Source organism: Rattus norvegicus, chromosome 4 (assembly GCF_036323735.1).
Source record: "Rattus norvegicus strain BN/NHsdMcwi chromosome 4, GRCr8, whole genome shotgun sequence".
Lineage (NCBI taxonomy): Eukaryota > Metazoa > Chordata > Mammalia > Rodentia > Muridae > Rattus > Rattus norvegicus.
In genome coordinates, this window is record NC_086022.1 from 163,558,997 (window position 1) to 163,570,471 (window position 11,475).

Genomic DNA, 11,475 nt, shown 5'->3' on the forward strand with positions numbered 1-11,475 from the left:
ACCAATCAGGGATAGTGAGAAATAAAGCCCAGGAGCTTCAATCGGACATGCAGAATTTCAAGGAACGTGAGGCCTCCAGTTCCTGGACTTTCGAAAACCCTATAGGGAAGTGGAGACTCCCTTTTGTAACACCCTTTCTAGTCATCTTTCTGGCGTTACTATTCACTCCCTGCCTTGTTAATCTTGTCTCTACATTCCTTCAACGACAGGTACAAATCAAACTACTAATCAGTTCCTGTCACAGGATTACCAGCTGCTGTCCACTGAGGGGCCGGATGCGAACATTTACCAAGAGGAGCCTGATGGTGAAAGTCAGTGGTACCCCGACACTGATGACACCCCAAGACAGTAGGAAGTAGCCTGAGACACAGTGCCCCTCTCTCCCTTTCACCATCAGCTTCCCCCTCCCTTCCCCCCCCTTCTTTTTATGCTAAGAAAAAGGGAAGTATGTTGGTATCAGGAATTGCCTTTACCTCCAACAGCGACACCGGTTGGTCACTGTTGCCACGGCAACGGCCGTACATTCCCAGTATTCCTTTAGTTTAATTCCCACCTCCATCTGGGAGTAGTTACCTCACATTCCAAATAAAAGGCAGCCCTCTTCTGCCCTCCTTCTCTTCCTCTTCTTTCTCTCGATCCTTCCCCTTGTCTCGTTCTCCCATTAAATCTCTCCACGTGGAACTGTGTTGGTTTGGTGTGCTCTATCTGGACGGGCGTGGGCCCATATTTAGCAACAAGGAGATTTTAACAACAACAATAGGTCTGAGAGGGTTTCCTGTAACTTACAAGTTTACAAGAGAGATAACAACATGAGTTAACAACATGAACATTCTTTAAGATAAGCTTTTTGTGGAGCAGAAGGAAGAATTTGTCCTGTAGAAAGTGTCCTGGGTGTCTTAAAACTGTTTGTCATGACAAAAAGGACAGTTAAGACAGTTTCCAGATCCTATTTGGAAAGACTGTTTAGCAACAGAGGGGTTCTGGACCTCCCAGACTCAGGGAGGTCTACCTGAAAAGCTGGTAAAGGAAGCAACATGTCCGTGTTAGTAGGTTGGCTGGCTAGGAGAAGCAGAGGAGTGCAGGCGAGCTTGGTTTTAGGCAAATGGGTAGAGCAGAGGAAATAAAGGCTCCCAACTTAGCTAGAAGATCCCTTCCCAATAAGAGGACAGGGCATGTCGGCACCACCAAAAAGGAATGAGTGGGAGGTACACCCCTAAAATTGAAACTAAGCAGTAGGGTTTGGTGAGGAAAGTTAGGTTACCCCTTACCCCGACAATGGGGAATCGGGAGAAAGAAATGGGTCCCCAAAACGCCATTAGGAGTAAGTGGCCCCGGTGTCCAAGAGGAAGGAGATGGGCTACCCACATACCATAATGTCTCCCTGCTGGAAATGGCAGTGGTCAGGTCCAGGGAACTCAGGACCCTTCAGTCATCCATAGCCAAGCCTAGAAGATCCTCTGGAGGGTTATCTGGGCATGATGTCCCCCTGTCCTGCACAACATGAGGGCAATCGACAGCCCAGTGTCCCTCTTGATGGCATCTAGGACATGGACCCTTGGTTTTCAGAAGTTAGGGCAAGCCCTTGCCCAGTGACCTTCTTGACCACATTTTTGGCAGGAGCCTGGTGGTCTCTTAGCCTTAGAAGACCAGGAGTTCCAGGGAGTGGCTGAGGCTGGTCAGACAGCCGTTACCAGCATAAGGTGCTTTTGTCTGCAAGCCTTCCCATCTCTCCCATGGTACACCTTGAAGGTCAGCGCCAAAATTTCTGCCTGCGGGGTTAGGGACCCCCTCTCCAGCTTTTTAAGTTTGTCCCTTTGGGAAAAGAAATAGTTCATCAGAAGTTGTTTACCTTCTGGGTTTTCCAGGTCTAGATTAGTGTATTGCAATAAAGCCTTTGTAAGGCGTTCTAAAGATTGGGGTGGGTTTTCCTGTTTCTTCCTGGATGACCTCTTGTAGTTTTTTCAAAATTCACTGGTTTTAAGACTGTCCTGCTCCCAAACTTGCCGGTGTTCCTCAGGAAGTAAATTATTAGTAAGGACCATATGCACATCATGAAAGGTCAAGCTGTAAGATTGGGTAATGTACTGGAACTCTTTAATAACAGTGAATGAATTAGAGGTATAGGAACCCAGTCTGCTTTCTATTTGAGAAAGTTCATTCAGTGAAAAAGGAGTGCCATTATGCGGCCATTTTGAACATTATCTAATGAATACTGCATAGGTGTATCAATTTTGATGTCCTCAGGTGAGGTGTTAATTTTGAAGTTTTGAAATTCTCTAAAAGACATCCTGACGGTGAATTTGGGGGTACGGTCGAAGACCTCGAATTTCCCATTGGAGGAAGTCACCAATTAAATCTCACCAGCGTCCCAGGAGAAATTAATGGTAATGGTAATACTCTGCCACGCCTGGTGTTTGAGTCGTGGATTAGACTCCTGGCAGCTATAAACGATGGGTCCCAGACACACAAGAAAGCGTTCCTACCCAGGCCTGGGATTTTTTTTTTTGTTGTTGGCTGTGAGAGCCCAGAGCAGGAGGGGAGCGAGGAACCACTTTTGAGGGAAACTCCACTCAATGATCAAGAAAATTCCCGTAATCTCAGAAAAGCTGGCCAGACTTTATCTGGGAAATCAGGGTCCTCCTTGCCAACCGGAATATACCTACCAATCAGCCGGTGTTTGTGAAGAGACTGTAGCTGCAGTCTGGTAGCAGGAAAAGAGGAACCGTGTGGTTGGGGCGGGCCTGTCTAAGCAGCAAGAGCTGGCACCACGTGGTGAACCGCAGAGGGCAGCGGCTCATGCAGAAGTCTGCATGTGGGCCAGCTGAAGCAGCAACTCATGTGGTGGAAGCCAGCAGGTGGTGGTGGTGGTGGTCGGATGTGTAGATGGCATAGCAGAGGCAGCAGCTGCAATCGAATTGGGGTGGTGCACACAGAAGCAGCAGTGAATGTAAGAGTGGAACTCAATGGCGGGACGTGCTGCAGCGATCTTGGGTGGTGCATGCTCGAGCCTTGACAGGTGGTGGAGGTATGCGGTGGAAAAGGCCTATCTTCTGCCCCGAGGTCAGCAGTGGCAGGGTGCCAGGCCATGTAGGCACGGGGAGATCAATCTCTTCATATGGGCCCCCACTGTTAGGGTTTAAAATCTCAGCCCACACCGGGACAAAGCACACCAAGCTAACATGGTTCCACGTAGAGAGGCTTAATGAGAGAAGAAGAGTAGAAGAAGGGAGGAAAGGAGGTTGGCCATGGGCACTTGGAGGGAAGTAAGAGGGAGGAGAGAGAAGGGATAGGGACACTCACTGTGCTGTGTTTTCCTCCCAAGGACAGAATCAACACAGTTCATCACAGGCCTTTGTGCCAGGCAAGAACACAGAACCTCAAACACAGTAAGACGGTAATAAGTGTATGTTAGTTTAAGTCATCAGTAAATGCAAGTTTTATGGCTTGAAAGTGTTTCTCAAAGGATGCAGGTCCCTCAGTAAGGAACATTTTTTCATTCACGCCTCGCTGTTCATGATTTCCTGTTCTTCCTCATTGTGAACTTAAAAACATTATGTATATGGGTGTTCTGACTGTATGTCTGTGTGTCTCAGAGGCTAGAAAAGGATGGAGGCACAGCCCCTTATGAGCTGTCATGTGGATGCTGGGAGTCAAACCCGGATCCTCTGGAAGAGCAGCCAGTGTTGTGTTCTTAACCACCAAAGCAGCCCTCCAGCTCAGTGTATGGTTTCATTAGTTGGCAGTAAGTGGAAGACAGGTTTGGGGTGAATTATGCTCTTATGACTAATGGAGTCCCATTTGGTTTTGGCCACTAGATGACTCATTAATGAGGGCAAGGAAGAAAGGAAAAGACCAAAGAGAGAAGAAAAGAAACAAGAAAGAATGGGGGAGGGAAAAGAAAAAGCTCACACCTATCTATCATCTTAGCACTCGCTTGAAAGGTTAGAGCAGGAGGATTAGAGTTAGAGTGAGTTTGAAGTCAGCCTGGAATCCTTCATGAGTTCTAGGCCAGCCTGTCTCAAAAAACAAAGGACAACAAGACAATGTAAGAAAGACATACCCGCTGGATCTGTAATTCACACCGATTCTATTAGAGTCTAATCTAATGCTTTAGGATTAGTCAGGACTTCTGACTGGACACGTTTACGGGTACATTCTCCATCACAGTGAAACTTGGCGCTCATTATCAACAATGCCTTTATTTATGTATTCGACCAATTTAATTATTTGCGGTCTGATAAATCTTCAAACTTCCCCCAACACATCTCTCCATCTGCAAGTCCTCCTCCTCCCTGGACTGTGCTCCTTCCTGCCTGGCTGTCCTTCTCAGCCTCAGCACCCTTCCTGCTCCCAGCAGGGCTCCCTAGGTCCCCCAGCACAGATGGACTCTGATGCCTCCCGTACTGGAGGGAAAGAGAGACAGGGAAACAAGAAGAGTTAAAGAGGAAACGAGAGAAAGGAAGACACGGAGGAGGAATCGACTTTTAGTTGTCATTTTATCTAGGTGCTTGAAGAACTATTTATCTTTTTATTTTAAACTTTGCTTCCTTGATCAGTCTTGGTAAGCTATTGTCCTCAAAATATTTTTGGTGGACATAGTGCTTGTTGGACAAACACAGATAGTGATCACCTACATCAGGAGCGATTTTTCTGCGTTGTGAAAGCTGCTCGAAGTTTGAACCGAAGCCTGACCTGTGAGGCTCTGTAGGACTGGCTGCCACCTCTCCCTGTAGCCTCAGCTTCTTGGTACAGAGAAAAATGAAAATGAAGGCATTATTTAGGAGATGGGCTTCACTGCTGTATCTTTCTTCTTGACCTCACTATCAGGTCTTTCCGTAGAGAATGCCTTTGTCCCCACCGCCAGGCACTCCTTCCTGCTGCTTGGCTGATATAGCATTTGTTACTGACTCTGGGAAGCCTCCTCTGCCTCCCCCGGAGACTCTGTCTCTTCCCAAAAGCCATGATTCTGCAGGCATCTCATTTCCCTAGATCTTAAAACTATGCGAGTGGGTATTCTGTCTAAGCTCTACCCCCAACAGCTACCTGGGAACAGCCAGGTATGCTCTGCTCCACAGTTGCCTGGCAACAACCAGCTGTGTCTGACTATAAAGGGGGCTGCTTGCCCCCTCCTCTCCCTCTTACCCTCTCTTGCTCTTTGTTCTTCCCTGATCTTCCCCTCTTCTCTGTCCCCGTCCCCTTTCCCCCCACGTACCCATGGCTGGCCTCTTTTCCTCTTCTCTCCTCTTCTCTCATTAAATCTCTCCATGTGGAACCCGGTTGGCTTGGTGTGCTTTATCTGGATTCGGGCTGAGATTTAAACAATGTGTGATCAGATTTTTATCTTTCATGCAAGCTCATGAGTTAGTCTGCCTGGCCCATGAATTCAAGCAGAGAAGACATGGACTCTGGGGGACAGAGGCAGAGGACAGAGGGACTGCACTTTGTTTTGGATCTACTTGTCCACCCAAGTTCCAAGTATCTTACAGCTAGGCTGTGTAGAAGCATTTGAAAATACTTTGAGTTTTCCAGGGATATAATGTTATACCTGTATCTTAAATTGCAACCGCTTCTGATATGTCTTTTCCACTTCTCTTTGAGGAATTACATTTCCAGATTATAATTTCACAAGAGGCAACTCTGACTCAGATAACTGCATGGTTCTTCCCCTTCCATTAAATTCACTCATTCATTAAACTCACCGTATTGACTGAGCGCCTCCTGTGCCAGCAATGGGGGAGGTCATCCTGAGAAATTCAAGGCCAGGTGGCAGTGACACAGAGCCTTTAATCCAAACAAACAAAAAATTCAAATAAGACACAAGCTGAAGTGTTTTAACTCAAAGGGGGAGGGGGCAGTACTGATTACAAATTAAGTTTTCTCAGTGTTTATTCACTAGAAACGATGGTATAATGTTATAGTACGAAATTTGTAAAGCGGTATTTGTTGTTCATTTTGGGGATAAAACTGAGGAAAGCTGAAAGCTGTTGAAAAATCAACATCCTTGTCTGTCAGGCGAGGAATGCAGCAGCATCCACAACATGGGTTTTAAATAAAGACCGAGCTGGGGGAAGGACTGAGGGAGCTGGAGGGGTTTGCAACCCCATAGGAAGAACAACAATACCAACCAATCAGATACTCCAGAGCTCCCAGGGACTAAACCACCAACCAAAGAGTAGATGTGGAGCGACCCATGGCTCCAGCAGCATATGTAGCAGAGGATGGCCCTATCTGGCATCAATGGGAGGGGAAGCCCTTGGTCCTATGAAGGCTCAATGCCCCGGTGTAGGGGAATGGTAGGGGGTGAGGCGGGAGTGGGTGGGTGGGTGGGTGGGGGAGCACCCTCATAGAAGCAGGGGGAGGGAGGATGGGATAGGGGGTTTTCAGAGGGGGAACCAGGAAAGAGGATAACAATAAAAAAAAAATAAAGGTGGAGTGGATCATTAATGACAAAATACTTAGAGCGGTGCTTGGCCTGCTGCAAGAACTCAATAAATTGCGAGGCTGATAAATCAGTAGAGAATCTGGGCCTAGGACCACCTTGGCGATGGTCCTGGTGCTGTTGCAGAATGTGGCCGCGGTACCGTGTGCTCTGTCGCTATGGTTCCCTGCACGTTGTACAGCCTCATCTATGGCTAGCTTAACTGATACTCCAAGCCAAAGAAAAGGTCAGTTTACTTAGGAAAGCAACCGGTCTCAGGCTGTCTGCCAGGCGGTGGTTTGCACTGTTCCAGGAAGGAGGAGGGCCATAAACATTGTGCTGTGCCTTGGACTCTGCCTAATTGATCTGTCACTGCGCAAATGATTACAACAATGTTTGCTTGATTCAGTTCAGCCCATGCACAAAGACGTTGATTCCACGCTTCCGCCTTCTTCCAGGACTCAGAAGCTTTGGAGGGGAGGGGTGGGGCGACGAAAAACAAAACAAAACAAAACACCAAACCACAACAACCCCAAACAAAATCCAAGTGTTTCTCAGATCTTTCAAAGACCAGGCATTTTCTTTTAGTATAAATAAGGAAGTTCTCATTTGGGATTAGAAAATATTTGAGCGGCCACATAACACTAATGTCTCTGTTAAGCCTTTTACGATCTGAACTGTGTCCAGTTTCTTTTTGTTCACTGTCCTGTGATACCTTCAAATATTAGAAAGAGGAACAGGAAGACTCTATGGATGCCATTGTCCCATATCAAAGGGAAACCGTTAAAAAGAAAAACAATGGAGGTTTTAATTTTTTAGGTAAAATGGTTATTATGAAAGATAGCCCTCACCAAAAATAATGTAAATCGAAACATGTAATTTTAGTTTTGAAGAAATTAAGCAGCCACACAAGTTAGGGCCTCATAGAACAAGACCTTTGGGGGGTCCAAGTACGTGGGATTCTTTACTGCCCCAAAGGTCTATCCCTTTACACCAGTAAGATTAAGAACAAGTCTTCTGTACAGCTAATAACTTCATCTAACCATTTTCTATCTGAAACTATTCTGCTCGAACTATTTTTCATGGTGTAAACACTTGGCATGAAATCTGCCATCTTAGTAAGTTTTAAGAGCAGAATTTAAAACTGTTAATAAGCACAGTGTTTCATAGTAGACTTCTAGAAATTGCTATCCTGTATAACTGAAACTCTATACTCCCCCCTTATTTCCGTTTTACTCTCTTTTCTATGAGATCCATTAGTTTGCACACTTCTTGTAAGGGGACTCAGATGACACTTGTCCTTAAGATTAAGTAGAATCTGGGGCTGGAGAGATGGCTCAGTGGATAAGAGTAAGGACTGCTCTTCCGGAGGCCCAGAGTTCTATTCCCCGCACCCACAGAACAGCTCACAGCTGTCTGCGGCTCCAGCTCTAAGAAGAGATTGGACACCCTCTTCTGGCCTCTGAGTGCAGCTCCGGCAGGTGCACAGACACACCTGCAGGCAAACAAGTACACATAAAATTAAAAATGAGCGAGCCAAGCATGGTACTGTCCTCCTTTGATTCTAGCACCTGAAAGGATCTCTGTGAGTTGAAACCAGTCTGATCTACATAATGAGTTCCAGGTTACATAGAGAGACCCTGTTTCAAAACAACCAACGACACGACAATAATAAACAGCAAATCTTTACCTTAAAAAAGATTAGTTGGAGTCCCACTTAAGCTCCTCTGACTTGCAGTACGCTGTGTTATTTGCTTCAGTGCTTAAATGACGCTACCAGTGTCTTCTGAACTGAGCAGGGTGGGGCAGAAGGTGCTGCCTCTCTCTGTGTAAGGCCTGTGGAGTTGACAGAAATCCCACTTCAGATCAAGTAGAAGGCGGCCTCCTGTAAGAGCTGGTGTTCTGCCTTACACAGACTCCATTCACACAGCTTTAGAGTAATAACCAAGTTCCTTTTCTTTCTTTCTTGAATCACAAAACTCAACAACTTCCTAAAGCAATGCAAATATTTCAAAATGTGTTTTCTATGTCAGAGCCAGTAGACCTCTTCAAACACAAAGGTCTTTGTCATCAAGAGATTTTGCCCCCACTAAGATCTGCGCATAAAACGCCTCAATCTTTCATTTCCCGGGAAGCCTGTGCATTTTGAGCCAGTTCGTGAGACAACGTTGAACGGGATTCCTCGACGGGAGAATTCCTTTCCTCTTTGTGACTCTTTCTGTTCTCCCTGGCAGAATTTACAATATTTCATCCACATTGCTCCTGACATCTGTCTGTTCTACGTAAATAGCAGAAAACAAAGTCTGTCTTTCTTCTGCTTTCTGTTTCAAAGCAAAGGACAATTGCTCAGGATGAATTTTTACACAAATGGCTACTTACATTAATATTACGAAGGAACTGACCCAAAACAAATTATTCAACTACTAGCTGTGAACTAGGTTTATTTCCTCAAACAACCACCTTAGCTTCTTCAGTGAAAAATAGCTTTTAGACTAATTTACATTTTATTTTTATTTGTGTCAATGTTTTGCCTTTGCAGTTCCCTCGTAGGTCAGAGGAGGGCGACAGATCCCCTGGGATTGGATTCGCATATTCTTTCAGGGTTCTCTAAAGTAACAAAGTTTAGAGTGCATCTTTCTCTAATATTATAAAGGGGATTTATTGGAATGACTTACAGGCTGCCATCCAGCTAATCCAACAATGGCTGGCTGTGGACGCAAAGTCCAAGAATCCAGTAGTGTTCAGTTCACAAAGCGGGATGCCTCAGTTGCTCTTCAGTAGATGCTGGGATCTCAAACACGTAGGCTCTCCTGCCAGTGAAGGGATGGACGTGCTAGCAAGGTGAGGGCAAAAAGGCAAAGAGCAAAAGCTTTCTTCTTCTCTCTCCTTATATAGATGTCCAGCAAAAGGTGTGGCCCATATTAAAGGCGTGTCTTCTCACTTCAAGGTCTGGGTTAATGGCGTGTGTCTTCCCACGTCATAGGTCCAGACTAGAAGTGGATTCACCTACTTCAAACCAAGCAAGAAATCTCTCACTTTCTGGATTGAGTTTTCCATTTTCTGGATTGTGGTTCTGAGCTGATACGTGGATGCTGGGAATCGAACCCAAGTCCTCTGGAAGAAAGGTCAAGAGTCAGGAATGAATCCTCTGTTCTTGATCGTGGTGCTGTGTTACTGAGTCATTTATTAAGAATCTTACTTTATACACATTGTGCATAAAATAAAAACACCCTTTAAATTACTATATAGCAAAGTCAACCAGGCGATTGAATAGATTGGTGAAGTATCATGAAGACATGAAGTCTTCAGATATGCATTTTCCCAGGCATGTTGGCATGTACCGGAAATCTCAGGACCGAGGAGATGGGGGAGAAGGACTAGGAGCTCAAGGTCATTTCCAGCTACATAGTGAGTTTGAAGCAGTGCTATTCACATGAGCCTCTGTATGAGTAATAAGTAAATAGACAAAACTAAAACCTACCGCCTTAGGCTGCAGGCAGCAGTCCAGGAGACACTCTTTCAGTGCACTCAGTACATTTTTTTGTTTAAAATATTGAATTTGAGGTATTTGCATTATTACCATATAGTGTCTTCCCAACCAGAGCCAGTCAGAGTCTTGTGGGATATTAAATCAATAGCCACAACTGTATTTATCTTAAAAAAAAAAAACACATAAAATCAGGGTTTATACACTTCAGGAAAAGGCAGATTTCTTGATATTTCTCAAGTGTTTTTGATACATGATCAAATACAACTTTAGCTAGAAGTCGAAACATAATTTTACTCTGAGTTTTTGAAGTATCTGTAGCAAATTTCATCATGCTAGGGCAATGTTTGCTAGGTGTGTGTGTGTGTGTGTGTGTGAGAGAGAGAGAGAGAGAGAGAGACAGACAGACAGACAGACAGACACACACACACACACACACACACACACACACACACACACAGAACAATGACTTTGGTCATCAGCCTTTGTTCTTCCTTTGCTCATTTCAGATTAAATTTAAACATATGAAGTATGAGTTGTGTTCCAAGGACTGACAAAATGCTTGAAGAATGGAGGAGTGTGAATGTTGCCAGTACAGGTTGATTTTCAAATGTTCTTTATGCCGTAGTTGCAGAATCATCTTTTGTTATGCTGTTTTTCACATTTATAACTGGAGTGCGGCTCTGCAGCTGTACGCTTGGCTTAATAATCATCCCCATCAAAAGGGAATTACACATTAAACACGACTTGCTAAACATATTTATGATACTCAATACTGTCTCTTGCTCATTCAAAACAATGAGGTATAAATACTGAGAGTTACATCCTAAGCACTTGAGTGCATAAAATGAGGTACTTGGTCCAAAAGATAATTCTGTCTAACATTAGATATTTTTACACAATTGGCAAATTTTACTAGTACATTCTACAAGTCAACTCAGAAGGAAATAATTGTATCTGGTGATAAGTAGAGATATTTCATTTATTTTTCCTTATTCTTTGATAGTTTCATGCATACAATGTATTGTGATTATAGTCAACCTACCATCACTCTTCTTTTTTTAAAAGATTTATTTATTATTTTATGTATTTGAGTACATTGTTGCTGTCCTCAGACACACCAGAAGAGGGCATTGGATCCTGTTAAAGATGGTTGTGAGCTACCATGTGGTTGCTGGGAATTGAATTCAGGACCCCTAGGAAGGGCAGTCAGCTCTCTTAACCACTGACCCATCTCTCCAGCCCTCCATCACTCTTCTTATCCTTCCTTCCTCTGAATTTCATCTACTGCAGAGCAAATTCCCTCCCGCATTTGTGCTCCCCCCCCACCCCCTGTCTTTGATGCACTGAGTTTGTTGGGGTTGTTTGCGGGAGCAATGGGCAACTCACCAGTGGCTGCAACACTGAGGAAAATGCTGCCCTCTCGATTGGAAACCATCAACTCTCACAAAGGGGGTTGGGTGTCATGGCAGCTCCCCATCCCTGGTGGATGCTGAAGGCGTCTTGTGCAGGTGTCCTTGGCTGCTCTTTGCTTATGATCAGTACAGACCTGTCATAACCAGAAGGCAGT

The 11,475-nt window shown here is 44.8% G+C and overlaps 1 long non-coding RNA gene across 1 annotated transcript; it reads right to left on the reverse strand.

Annotated features, from left to right (window-relative positions):
* Window positions 1–414: 414 nt before the first annotated feature.
* LOC102554736 (uncharacterized) lies at window positions 415–6,385 on the reverse strand. The gene is made up of 3 exons (XR_001837721.3): window positions 5,700–6,385; window positions 5,213–5,307; window positions 415–4,739 (listed from the first exon to the last, which is right to left on the reverse strand). It is a non-coding gene; the product is annotated as an uncharacterized LOC102554736 (long non-coding RNA).
* Between the last annotated feature and the right edge of the window lie 5,090 nt (window positions 6,386–11,475).